Raw genomic sequence first — 13,430 nt, 5'->3', positions numbered from 1 at the left:
TTTGCAAATTTATCGGCAAATCTGAATGGGACAAATTTGCCCATCACTTGTACATAGTAGTCATAGCGAGCCATACAGGTCCCTACTGCCCACTCTTCTGAAGGCAACTTCTAGGAACACAGAGGTCAAGGTTCCTCAGTGATAAATTCCTACCAGAGAAAACTTTTTCTAGACAAATAAATATGAAGCAACACGTCTACAGGAATGTGTGTGTTTTGAGCTTGTCAGTCATAAGAATTGTGTGTCCTGCACATTATGTACATTAGTTCCAGCATTCATACCCCTCGTTTCCTTATTAGCTTCCTTGTTTGGAAAAGCTTCAGCATTTCCTTTCTCTATATAAAAATATAACAATGGGTCAGGCACTCCTTTATCACACTGCCAACTTGTTACTGAGCAAATGTAGAAAAGAGGAGGAGAAATAAAGAGATTTGTTCATATTATATGTGCACATAACGTATTGGTTTATTATTACAGAGAAAAAGGAAATAGTTTTTTATTATTTGATTAAAATCGAGTCTAAGGGAGATTCCCGTAATTCAGAACTTTCTCGATAACAGATCCTGTGCATGTATATATAATTCTAAGAATTCTTTAATATATATATATATATATATATATATATATATATATATATATATATATATATATATATATATATATATATATATATATATATATATATATATTCTGAGAACTGAAATTGTCTAAATAGTGTAAATTTTGTGGGTCCATATCTCAAGCCAAAGGATCTGTATAGACATTTGACCACTATCCCTTGTTGATCTGCTGTTGGCCACTGACCCAAAAAGTTCCAATCCCCAGCAGCCTTGTTCCATAAAGTTGCACAAAAACATTTAGGGGGTTATTTACTAAACTCTGAATGCAAAAATCACAAAAAATATTGTGATTTTTTTTTTTTTAAAATCGGACTTTTAAAAAAATCATAAATTTTTTGGAATTTATTAAACCCTGAGGATGGAAAAGTCTGAATCAGAAAATCCAGCATCTCAGACCTGTCGAGGTTGCATATAAGTTAATGGGAGAAGTCCCAATGATTTTTTGATGTGCGCTGGGTTTTGTGCAATACCCCAAAGTTTTCTAAGTTTTCAGGTGAAAATTCGTTAAGAATCGTGAAAATCTAATGAAAAAATCTGAAAATCTTGAGAAAATCTGTTTTTTTTCCCGCAAAGCAAAATTCCGGGAAAATGTAATGATAAATAAGCGAAAGTGAGAGTTTGTAGCAGAAAATACTGAGATAAATTCATACTTTGATAAATAACCAGAAAATAGCTTGAACATTGAATACGCTCCTTCCATTGACTTCCATAGTGGCTCGCCAGGTCTTTCTTGTCAAATTTATTTTTTTTTGTGAATTTTTGCAATTTTTTTGTTGTATTAATAAACAACAAGTTTTGAAAATTTGGATTTAATAAAAAAAATAGATTGTGGAGTTTTTTGCCACTTTTTTCTTCAATTGTGGAAAAACTGAATGTCAAGGTTTCCTGAATTCAGAAAACAACATGAAATTAGATATTCTTATAAAAAATAGGTGAATGCATATTTTTTACACATTATTTATAAATTTGGTAATTGTAAAATGATTGTGCTTTTGTCTAAAGCTAGAGAATATTCTTTACTGTGAAGCAGTGGTACTGGCAGATTTATTCGTTTCAAGAAAGGGTCGGATGCCTTTCTTAGCAAGTAGAAGAATTTGGATCTTCATACATTAAAGTGGTGGTTCCCCTTTATGTTTTTACTCTTATTTATTATTAAATTTTCCCGAAAATTTGCTTTATGGGGAAAAATCAAATTTTCAATTTTTTTTCGGATTTTTCATCCAATTTTCAAAATTCTTTTGGATTTTTCACCCGAAAACGTTGAAAACGTATTTTGCACTAAACCCAGCGCACAACAAAAAATCATTGGGACGTCTCCCATTGACTTATATGCAACCTAGACAGGTCTGAGATGCCAGATTTTCAGATTCTGACTTTTCTATCCTCTGGGTTTAATAAATTCCAAAAAAAATTGTGATTTTCAGTCAGATTTTATTTTAAAAAAATTACTAATTTTGTTGTGATTTTTGCATTCGAAGTTTAATAGATAAATCCCTAAGTATGTTAATGAATGGATTATTGTGAGCATTTTTTTCAATTGGCCTTCATTTTTTCTTTTCTATATTTTTTTAATTATTTGCCTTCTTCTTCTGACTCATTCCAGCTTTCAAATAGGGGTTCCCTGACCCCATCTAGAAAATGACTGCTCTGTTAGGCTAGAAATGTATTGTTGCTGCTACTTTTGATTCCTCATCTTTCTATTCAGACTCTCTCCTATTCATATTCCAGTATTATATTTAAATCAATGCTGGTTGCTAGGAAAATATGGACCCTAGCAACTAGATGGCTGAAATTGTAATCTGGAGAGCTGCTGAATAAAAAGCTAAATAACTCAAAAACCACAAATAATAAAAAATGAAAACCGAGTGCAAATTGTCTCAGAATATCCCTCTCTATGTCATACTAAACATTAAATTAAAGGTGAACAATCCCTTTGTCTCCTAGAAAATCATATAAACATTAAATAAACCCAATAGGCTGGTTTTGCTTCCAATAAGGATTAATTATATCTTAGTTGGGATCAAGTACAGGTATGGGATCTGTTATCCGGAAACCCATTATCCAGAAAGCTTAAAATTACAGAATGCTGTCTCTCATAGAATCCATTTTATCCAAATAATCCAAATTTTAAAAACTGATTTCCTTTTTCTGTTTAATAATAAAACAGTACCTTGTACTTGATCCCAACTAAGATTTAATTAATCCTTATTGGAGACAAAACCAGCCTATTGGGTTTATTTAATGTTTATATGATTTTTAAGTAGAGGAGAATTCTTTCTTTGCTTTTCTTACCCCTCGGTGCAGATTCAGGGCATTGGAGTTAACGGGTGCCATCTCCTGGGTCTACTTCAGCAATTTTCGTGAACCGGAAGATTGCTCCAACTGCGAATGCGCTGATACGCCGCTCTCATTCTGAAGAATTTCGAAGAGAAGAAGATGTCGCCCGTGAACTCCGATGCCTGAATCTGCACCGAGGGGTAAGTAAAGACTTAGGGGCATTTACCAGGGGTAACAGCTGGGCCTGGGGAGAGGGGGGAGGGGGTCTATTTAGGGTTAGCGGGTAGGGTTTTTTCTACTTTAGGGTTTGGTTCTGCTTTAAGGTATGAATATCCAAATTACAGAAAGATCCCTTATCCGGAAAACCCCAGGTCCCGAACATTCTGGATAACAGATCCCATATCTGTACAAGCTACTGTTTTATTATTACAGTGAAAAAATAAATCAGTTTTAAACATTTGGATTATTTGGATAAAATGGAGTCTATGGAAGACGGCCTTCCTGGCTAACGGATTTTCAGATAATGGATCCCATACCTGTAGAGCGGATCCAGCGACTGGTCTAGAAATGTTCATTCCCTTTAAACTGGAGACAGCTTCACATGAGGTTCTGTTTCCCACCTCCTTTTGGATCAGCTCAATAGATACAGGATTTATTTCAGCAAAATATGATATAACTTCTGTATTTATTCCAAAGGCAGCAATGATGTAACAATATGAAAATGTCAGGTTGGAATATTGGGAAATAGATGAAGATGCATTTATATTTCCATTATAGGTTAAAAAATGCATCGTGGTGATTGAGCAAAGATCTGAATCCGAGTCCATCACGGAGTCCGTCACTTGCAGAACCATTAAACGAAAGGTAAGTGCGGCCTCATATATATATATATATATATATATATATATATAATACACAAAAGCCATGAATATCTTGTAAATTATATCCTTATAAACGGTGAGTAGTGATGTCATCAGTTATAAACGGTGAGTAGTGATGTCATTTCTGTCACATGGCTCACTAAAACTTGTGTATTATAATAAATAAAGTACCCCCAGTTGTAAAATATAAGGATATTAGAAGTTACCTCGGAGTTCCATGACCTGTATAAAAACACTCGGCCTTCGGCCTCGTACTTTTATATGGTCATGAAACTCCTCGGTAACTTATAATATCCTTATATTTTACAACTGGGGGTACTTTATTAGTGGTGCTTGCGAAGCAAAGCATCACTACTGTTATCTTGCAAACTTATTTTTATTCTTCTTCCGTATGAAAGTTTGGCGCGTAACTAGTCCCGCACCGTTTGTCCTAGACCCATGAATGAGGTGTCAAATCGTGCGGCTTAATCGGGAATGGGGTGGTATGACTTTTCTAAGGGGTGGGTGGTTAATTGCCCCTTGCGGGGGCAATTAACCACCCCGAAAAGTCCCATAGATTAACATTGAGGCCAACTTTTGACGGATTCTAGCGCAGAGAGGGAATCTTGTAGAAACGTTAAATTTACCACATTTGAAGAGGTTTGCGACCTGTGTCAGATGATACCCCACACGAGGGTATAAGTTTTACCCCCGGGGCAGGAGAGGTCCCCAAATTTGCCCCATTGACTTATAATGGGGAATTTATCGAATAATTAGTTTGTCGCAGACCCATGAATGAGTTGTCAAACCGTTCAGCTTATTCGGGAATGGGGTGTTGTGACTTTTCTGTCCTATTTTGGGGACCCAAAAAAGTGAGCGGAGCCGCAAACAACCAATCAGATTTTCCCTATTGACTTCAATGAGAAAATGTAAACAGCTGTAATTCTCACAGTAATAAAGCCAGAGCTCCCAAACTTGGCACCGTGGGTCACTGGGTGACTGCGGCCAAAATTTACAAAAAGTGGGCGGAGTCTACAACAGCCAATCAAATTTCAGCCATTCAATTAAATAGGAAAATTTTAAACTGCTGCCGCTCTTAGACGGTTAATGGCAGGGTCCTCAAAGTTGGCACAGTTGGTCACTGGGGGACTGGGATTAAAATTAAGAAAAGTGGGTGGAGCCAAAACCAACCAATCAGATTTCTTTGATTGGTTTTAATGAGAACAATTAAGAAGGCTGCCATTCTCTCAGTATTGATGTCAGGGACCTTGAATATCACAAATGTGGTCGCTGGGGGTTTCCACTTCAAGTTTAGAAAAAGTGGGCGGAGCCACCAACAACCAATCAAATTTCATTCATTGATTTTCAATAGAAAAAAATAGAAATGCTGCCATTTTTACACATTAAATGACAGCATTCCCAAACTTTGGTATGTTAGTCACTGAGTGACTGTGGTTCACAATTAGGAAAAAAAGGGGCGGGGCAACAACAGCCAATCAGATTTGGGCCTGAGTTTTGCCACGGCAAGCACCACTCACATTTTCTTCAGGAAATGTACCTCTCTAGTTCACTATATTATTCTGCTCTATCAGTGGTAGATTTATAAGGGTTACAAAGATAACATCAGATTATTGGGGCGATTTATGATGATCCTGGGACAGACGTGAGAGAGAGCTTTCCCTTTAGTGATCAAGCTGTTGATGCCACCCATGCGCTTGGTCAAATCAGTCTAATCTTGTGGTTAAAGGAAAACTATACCCCAGAACAATTGTTGTCTTTATAAAAATACGTTGAATACAACAGCTCATATGTAAAACTCTGCTTCATGTAAGTAAACCATTTTCATAATAATATACTTTATTAGTAGTATTTGCCATTGGTTTCTCCTAAATAGAAAACTGCCATTTTAAAAAATAAGGGCCACCCCTGGGATCGTAGGATTCACGGTGCACCCAAACAAACAAACCATCCTTGTTGCTTAAATATTCATTTCCTTTAATGAAGTGGAATCCCAGTTGAACTATATCAGAAAAGAATTCCCATATAGTGATGGACGAATTTGTCCTTTTGCCGGAAAATTATTGAATTTCCTGTGAAATTCACGAAAAGTCAGAAAAATTCGCGAAATTATTATGAATTTTGACGCCCGAGTCAATTCTGACACTGGCGTTAAAGTCAATGGGCATCCGAATAATGATGACGCGCAACCATTTTGATGCAATCGATTCTTCCGATGCGCATTCTAAATTTTTTGACGGCGGTGAATTTTCACCGCCAAATTTTTCCGGCAGTTTAGAAATTCTACATGAATTCACTTCTGGCAAATTTATTCGCCCATCACTATTCCCATATCCAGGACGCTGATAAAGTACAAGCCATATTTCTTCTTTACAGACAAGGGGCCAATCTGATGCCGTTACTCTAAAAGGAGACAACTCTGAAGTGGGAATGGAGAGGAAAATGATGGAAATCCGGGTTCAGCCCCAATGTTTGGAATGTGTATTTACTTTCCTGCCGGGGGATCCCGTACAATGACCATCATCATCATCATCATCAGCTTCTGAAGATCATGGACTTTTTCTGTGTCTCCCAGATAAACAACTGAAGATCTTGTAACACTCTTAATAAATACTTCTATATTATTATCCTGTGTCCGTCTAATTCATGGGAAATCGTGTGCCATGAAAATCCAGAAAAGCTCCTACTAGTTATGGTTCACAAAAATAACATTTTTAAAGGGATTGTTCACCTTTAAGATAATGGCCAATTCTAAGCAACTTTTCACTTGGTCTTACTTATTTATTTTTTAAATTTTTTTTAATGAATTCCTCTCTTTTCCCTCTTGACTCTTTCCAACTTTCAAATGGGGGTCACTGACCCCATTTAAAAAACAAATGCTCTGTAAAGCTACAACTTTATTGTTATTGCTACTTTTTATTACTCATCTTTCTATTCAGGCCTCTCCTATTCATATTCTAGTCTCTTATTCTTATCAGTGCATGGTCGCTAGGGGAATTTGGACGCTAGCAACCAGGTTGCAGAAATTGCAAACTGGAGAGCTGCTGAATAAAAAGCTAAATAACTCAAAAACCACAAATAATAAAAAATGAAATTGTCTCAGAATATCTCTCTCTACATCATACTAACAGTTCATTTAAAGGTGAACAACCCCTTTAATAATACCTTATCTCTACATGGAGACAAATGAACTGGCAAGCGCTCTTTCCTTTCCACTTCTCTATTTCTAGTTATAATTAATTTATATTTTAACGTATACATTAAACATGTCCATAAGGCAAGTGAAAATACAGGAGCACTTGCCCTTAAAGGGGTTGTTCACCTTTAAGTTAACTTTTGGGGGCAGATTTATCAAGGGTCGAAGTGAACTCGAGGGAAAGTAAAAAATTTTGAAATTCGAAGTAATTTTTTGGATAGTTCGACCATTGAATAGGATACTACGACTTCGAATTAGATTTGAAGTAAAATCGTTTGAATATTCGACATTCGATAATCAAAGTACTGTCTCTTTAAAAAAACTTTGTTTTAAATACTTCGCAAAATTAAACCTGCCGAAGTGCTATGTCAGCCTATGGGGACCTTCTAGAGCATTTTTCTATGTTTTTGGAAGTCAAAGTAAAATCATTCGATCGATTGCTGAAATCCGGTCAAATTTCGAAAGTATTTTTAACTTCGAAATTCGACCCTTGAAAAATCTGCCCCTTAGTGTAGAGAAGGATATTCTGAGACAATTTGCAATTTTTTTTATTATTTGTGGTTTCTGAGTTATTTAGCTTTTTATTCAGCAGCTCTCCAGTTATCAATTTCAGCCATCTGGTTGCTAGGGTCCAAATTCCCCTAGCAACCATGCATTTATTTGAATAAGAGACTGGAATATGAATAGGAGAGGCCTGGATTGAAGGATCAGTAATAAAAAGTAGCAATAACAATACATTTGTAGCCTTACAGAGCATTTGTTTTTTTAGATGGGGTCAGTGACCCCCATTTGAAAGCTGGAAAGAAAAGAAGAAGACAAATAATTCAAAAACGATAAAAAATAAATAATGAAGACCAATTGAAAAGTTGTTTAGAATTAGCCATTCTCTTATAAACGTTAACGTAAAGGTGCTCATTCACTCTTACTGTCTCTGAGTCTGAGTCACAGGACTAACAGAAGTGTCCGTCTCAGTGTGGCATTGAGTTCCTCTGAAGGGTTAAGCAGGAAGGCACATGAGCATCTATTGACTTTAACCTGTTAGTTGAACGTGAGGATTAAGCACGGGAGATTAATTGGCGAGACGGAACGGAGAGGGAAAACTGTTCCAGGTTTGTTACTCACTCCCTTGTGCAATGAGCAGTGTGGCACCATGAGAAACTGGCTACGAGTCTCTATCATTGCGGCTACTTGCGCTGCTTTGTTTCTCTGCGCCCCCCGACGCCTGGATAGCCAATCCCTGCGGGATCAGGACGTCGCTGTGGAAAGACTGATTGATTTTCTGAATAACGGACAGAATGGCAACTTTATATTCAAACTTCGCAGCATCGAGTCGGTAAGTTCTGTGTCTGCTATAAAAAGAATCTTTATTTAAATATCTTTTAAAGGGTAAGTTTGCCTCGGACATGTTCAAAGCAACTTTGCAGTTGGTCTTCCTTTTTTTTTTATTTATTATGGTTTTTACACTAATAATCTTTCCTCCTCTGCCTCTCTGTCCTATACCAAAAACTCAACTGCTCGAGGCTTAAACGTCGCTGTTGTTTGTATTTCTATTCAGTGGCTCTGCAATTCATCTTCCATTCGGACTTCCTAACTGTTTCCTGGTTGCTAGGGTAATATAAGGGGTTGTTCATCTTCTTTTTTCAGTTCAGTTGGTTTCAAATAGTTCACCAGAAATAAAGACATTTTCCAATTAGTTTCTATTTTCTATGTGTGACTGTTTTTATAATATTGAAGTGTAAAGTGTAATTTTTCACCTTCTAAAGCAGCTCTGGGAGTGGGGGTCGCCGACCCTGTAAACTGTTCTAAATTTAGTTGATACACTTCTTGTCCCTGCTGAGCAGAATCCCTGGGTTTCATTACAGGCGGCTGTTGGACTTGATACAATAGTTACTAATACTCCAGAGATGCTGCTGAGAAATGGATCAACGAAATGTTGTAAAATTGTAACAGAATCTGCACCTGAATTACTGAGCTGTCAGACTCAAACACCAGAGACAGGGACATTCAATTTTAACTTAGATTTTGGAAGGACAGTATATAAATAAAAACGGAAAGTAATTGAAAAAGGTCTTTATTTCTGGTGAACAACAATTGAATTGAAAAATGTGGAAGCTGAACAACCCCTTTATAAGACGTTAAAGGAAAAGGCTTCTTCACTTGCCATAACCCTAAAGATCTGTATCTCCAAAGATGCCCCAGTAGCTCCCCATCTTCTTTTCTGCTGATTCACTGCACATGCTCTGTGCTGCTGTCACTTACTGAGCTTAGGGACCCACTCACAATATACAATATATATATATATATACAATAAACAAAGGCCTAGTACAATGCTGATAACAGAGGGACCCTTGCTTTCTGCTAATGTTTTGCAGTTTTCCCACGAACCCTACGTTTAGCTTTTCAGCAGCAGCCTAGAGCTCACTGAGCATGTGCAGGGCCACTGACACTCAAAAGATGGGGAACTGCTCAGGGCAACTATAAAGACCTGGATCATTTCTGTTATTAGGCTGCTGAACCTCTGGGCTGGTACAGGTATGGGATCAGTTATCCGGAAACCCGTTAGCCAAAAAGTTCCGAATTACGGAATTAACATATCCCATAGACTCCATTATACGCTTTTTTACGCTTTTAGTTCTTTCATTTCAGCATCTGACAGCAAATAGTATAATCTAGAATCTGATTCCGGCACTTGCTCTAAAGCTGATTTCTTTCTACTTTATTTTTAATTTTTTTGCTTTCCAGGGACGCCCCAACAAAGGTCTGCGGATAAAAGTAACTCTTCAGGAAACCCTGTGTTTGATCTCCGAAGCTCCCCACAACAAGGACTGTCCTTTAGATCCAGATGGTGTAAGTCAGTTGTTTTGCATTAGGCTGAATTATATTAAATAGATAATAATCAAATAAGTGTATGGAGCCTCTGAGCAGTCTGGGGAGCATTAAACATTTTTTTTAGGGGGCCTCTAGAACTTTAGATATATTAGGGAGCTTAATAAAAGGCAGAGCAGCATTATGGGAGTATTGGTATTTGGCCAGTTGTCCAAAAAACCCATTTATAAAAGTATTTACAATCAGGACAAAATAGTTGCTTTACTAAAGAGAGTCCTGTAAGAATGGATTAGGAATTGGTGGCATCAAGGGTCACTGAAATCCTAGAAGTCCCGCAAAATGTTCCTAGGGATGTGCCGAATCCACTATTTTGGATTCGGCCGAATCCCTGAATCCATCTTGGAAGATTCGGCCGAATACCGAACCGAATCCGAATCCTAATTTACATATGCAAATTAGGGGCGGGAAAGAAAAAAGTGGAAAAAAATTGGTTTGCTTCCTTGTTTTGTTACACACTCGCGTGAAATCCCACCCTCCCCACAATTTGCATATGCAAATTAGGATTCGGTTTGGCCAGGCACAAGGATTCGGCCGAATCCGAATCCTGCTGAAAAAGGCAGAATGTTGGCCGAATCCTGAACCGAATCCTGGATTCGGTGCATCCCTAATGTTCACCCTTTGTAGTTGAATAGATAACAAATTTCATTAATGGGATCCCTAGACCCAACATGTGAGTCCAACAAGAACATTGGTGTCCTTAATGCCTGAACCATATGGCTGGAGGAATAATTAATGAGACTTTGGCTTCACCAGGTACAATATAACATTCAAATCTCACATCATCTCGGGCACCAGTGCTTTACAGACAGATTATGGCGGCGTTTTTGGGGTAATTGAGAATAGTTCTTCTCCATATTTCAAGGGACCCAGATTAATATTAGGAATTAATTTGTCAACCCAGGAACAGATTTAGTCTTTACTCACCATAGAGCTCTAATATCTTCACAGGTTCCAATTAGACTTTATTCTCCTATGTTTATGGTTATTTTTAGGTAGGCGCTTCCACTAAAACCCCAAATTAGTGTCTCATGGGCCCGACACTAACTGACAGTTTGGAGAATCTTCATTAAGAGCCACAGAATGTTGTGAATCTGTTTCATAGTAATTAAGCATTTTTATTAAAAACAATTCTGTATTTCTTACTGCTTCCTAGGAGGTAAAAGTCTGTCTGCTGCATATGGAACAAAAGTCTGTTAAATCTGCCAAGTGCTCCAATAACGTGAGTAATCAGCATGTGACTTGTTATGTGGGGTCTTCTTTGTATTCTATGTGCTGGAAATCTTAGGCTACTTCATGTAATGGTGTATGTGCAACATACTGTCACAGCTACAAAGCAATTATATACAGGATGCAGAATTATGAGTATTACTCATTTATTATAAGGGATAATGTACCCCCTACTGTAAATGATAAGGATATTAGAAGTCACTGAGGGGTTGTTCTGTGACCATATAAAGGCACAAGGCTGCAGGCTGAGTTATACAGGGAACTCTGAGTATCACTCATGTATTATAAGGGATAATGTACCCCCTACTGTAAATGATAAGGATATTAGAAGTCACTGAGGGGTTGTTCTGTGACCATATAAAGACACAAGGCTGCAGGCTGAGTTATACAGGGAACTCTGAGTATCACTCATGTATTATAAGGGATAATGTACCCCCTACTGTAAATGATAAGGATATTAGAAGTCACTGAGGGGTTGTTCTGTGACCATATAAAGGCACAAGGCTGCAGGCTGAGTTATACAGGGAACTCTGAGTATCACTCATGTATTATAAGGGATAATGTACCCCCTACTGTAAATGATAAGGATATTAGAAGTCACTGAGGGGTTGTTCTGTGACCATATAAAGGCACAAGGCTGCAGGCTGAGTTATACAGGGAACTCTGAGTATCACTCATGTATTATAAGGGATAATGTACCCCCTACTAGAAATTATAAGGAAATTATGGACTAGATGTAGAGGTGGATGAAAGTGAAACCCACGGGAGGCTGGTGTGCAGTACATTACTCGTGGTTCCAGATCAGTGGCAGAAGATTGAGTTTTAGGAAATACTTTTCGTTTGTATCCATTGTTTGATGAATTAATAATTTCTCTTTTCAACTAAAATTGCCTCAATAGGAGGAAAGTTGGAAAACAATGCTAACTATACAGATACAGACAATAACATGTATTTAGCTTCGGTGTAAGGGCTCAGTGGGATTTACAGTATTCTTGATAACTTTGGGTTATTTTGCTTCTTCTGCTGTGATTCACGTTAGTAATAACCTCCTATTTCTTTACAGGTCAAGGACAGAAACAATGAAGCCGGAGTTCAAAAAAGAGCATTAAATAGCACAACTCTGGGCAAGGACTCTGGGGGCTCTGGGCAAATATCGTCCTGTCTGGAGTGTATCTTTGGTCTATTTAATGCATAATTCATCCACAGGATAAACTCGTGATCCTTATAATCAATTACAAAAAGGAAAATGTATTTCTTTATATAATAAAGGATTTAATCAGCAGCTAACTCTCTGTTGTGTTTACTGAAATACAGGTTATTGACTGCGAGATACATAGAAACAAAAAGTAAAAGGAAAGCACCTCCCATTGATAAAGGAGTAGGTGGTGTACAGAAAAGTAATACAAATAATGAAGAAAAAAGAATGACCAATAAAACTGAATATCTGGAGAACTTGTCTTATAAAACATAACCTTTAATATGCCAAATAAAATCCACACTGTGGTGGAGATGACACTTCCCATCCACTTATTGCTCAAATGCCAAAAATAAAAGTCAAGCCACAAAGTTCTTCTGAGAATTGAAAAAGAGTTCGGATACCCCCTACTGTAAATGATAAGGATATTAGAAGTCACTGAGTAATTCTGTGACCATATAAAGGCACAAGGCTGCAGGCTGAGTTATACAGGGAACTCTGAGTATCACTCATGTATTATAAGGGATAATGTACCCCCTACTGTAAATGATAAGGATATTAGAAGTCACTGAGGGGTTGTTCTGTGACCATATAAAGGCACAAGGCTGCAGGCTGAGTTATACAGGGAACTCTGAGTATCACTCATGTATTATAAGGGATAACATTGCCTGCTCTACTCCCTTTCAACCAGATCACAAGACAACACTGGCTATTCAGCATAGTGCCTAGTCACGGGAGAAGACTCACACAAAGATCCCAAACATTGCTCCTCCCTGCCTATGATTGAGACGCCCAAAAGAAGAAAACTGCTCTCTCAATATAAGGCTAGAAATATTTCACAATTCATAGCGAATAGAAAAGCCAAACGTTGAACATAAACTCTGCACATCTACAATGTAAAGTATAAATGAGGAATGCAGAAAAACAGGTACATCAATGTAATGTTGAATGCAGTTTAACTAGTGAAGAGGCAGGAATTGCTCAATTTTGCATTCCTGGGACCAATCTGGCAGGTACAGTATGTGCCATTAAAATATACAAGATTTGTGTAATACAAGGCCTTGTATCTGGGTTCTGCCTGACAGGAACATCCAATAAGAATCAGTTTCATGAAGCTTGAAATTATATAATGCCCACATATTTAATTAACG

Source organism: Xenopus laevis, chromosome 6L (assembly GCF_017654675.1).
Source record: "Xenopus laevis strain J_2021 chromosome 6L, Xenopus_laevis_v10.1, whole genome shotgun sequence".
In the NCBI taxonomy this organism is placed as follows: Eukaryota; Metazoa; Chordata; class Amphibia; order Anura; family Pipidae; genus Xenopus; species Xenopus laevis.
The sequence above is the reverse complement of the archived record's forward strand: the minus strand, read 5'-3'. Positions refer to the sequence as shown.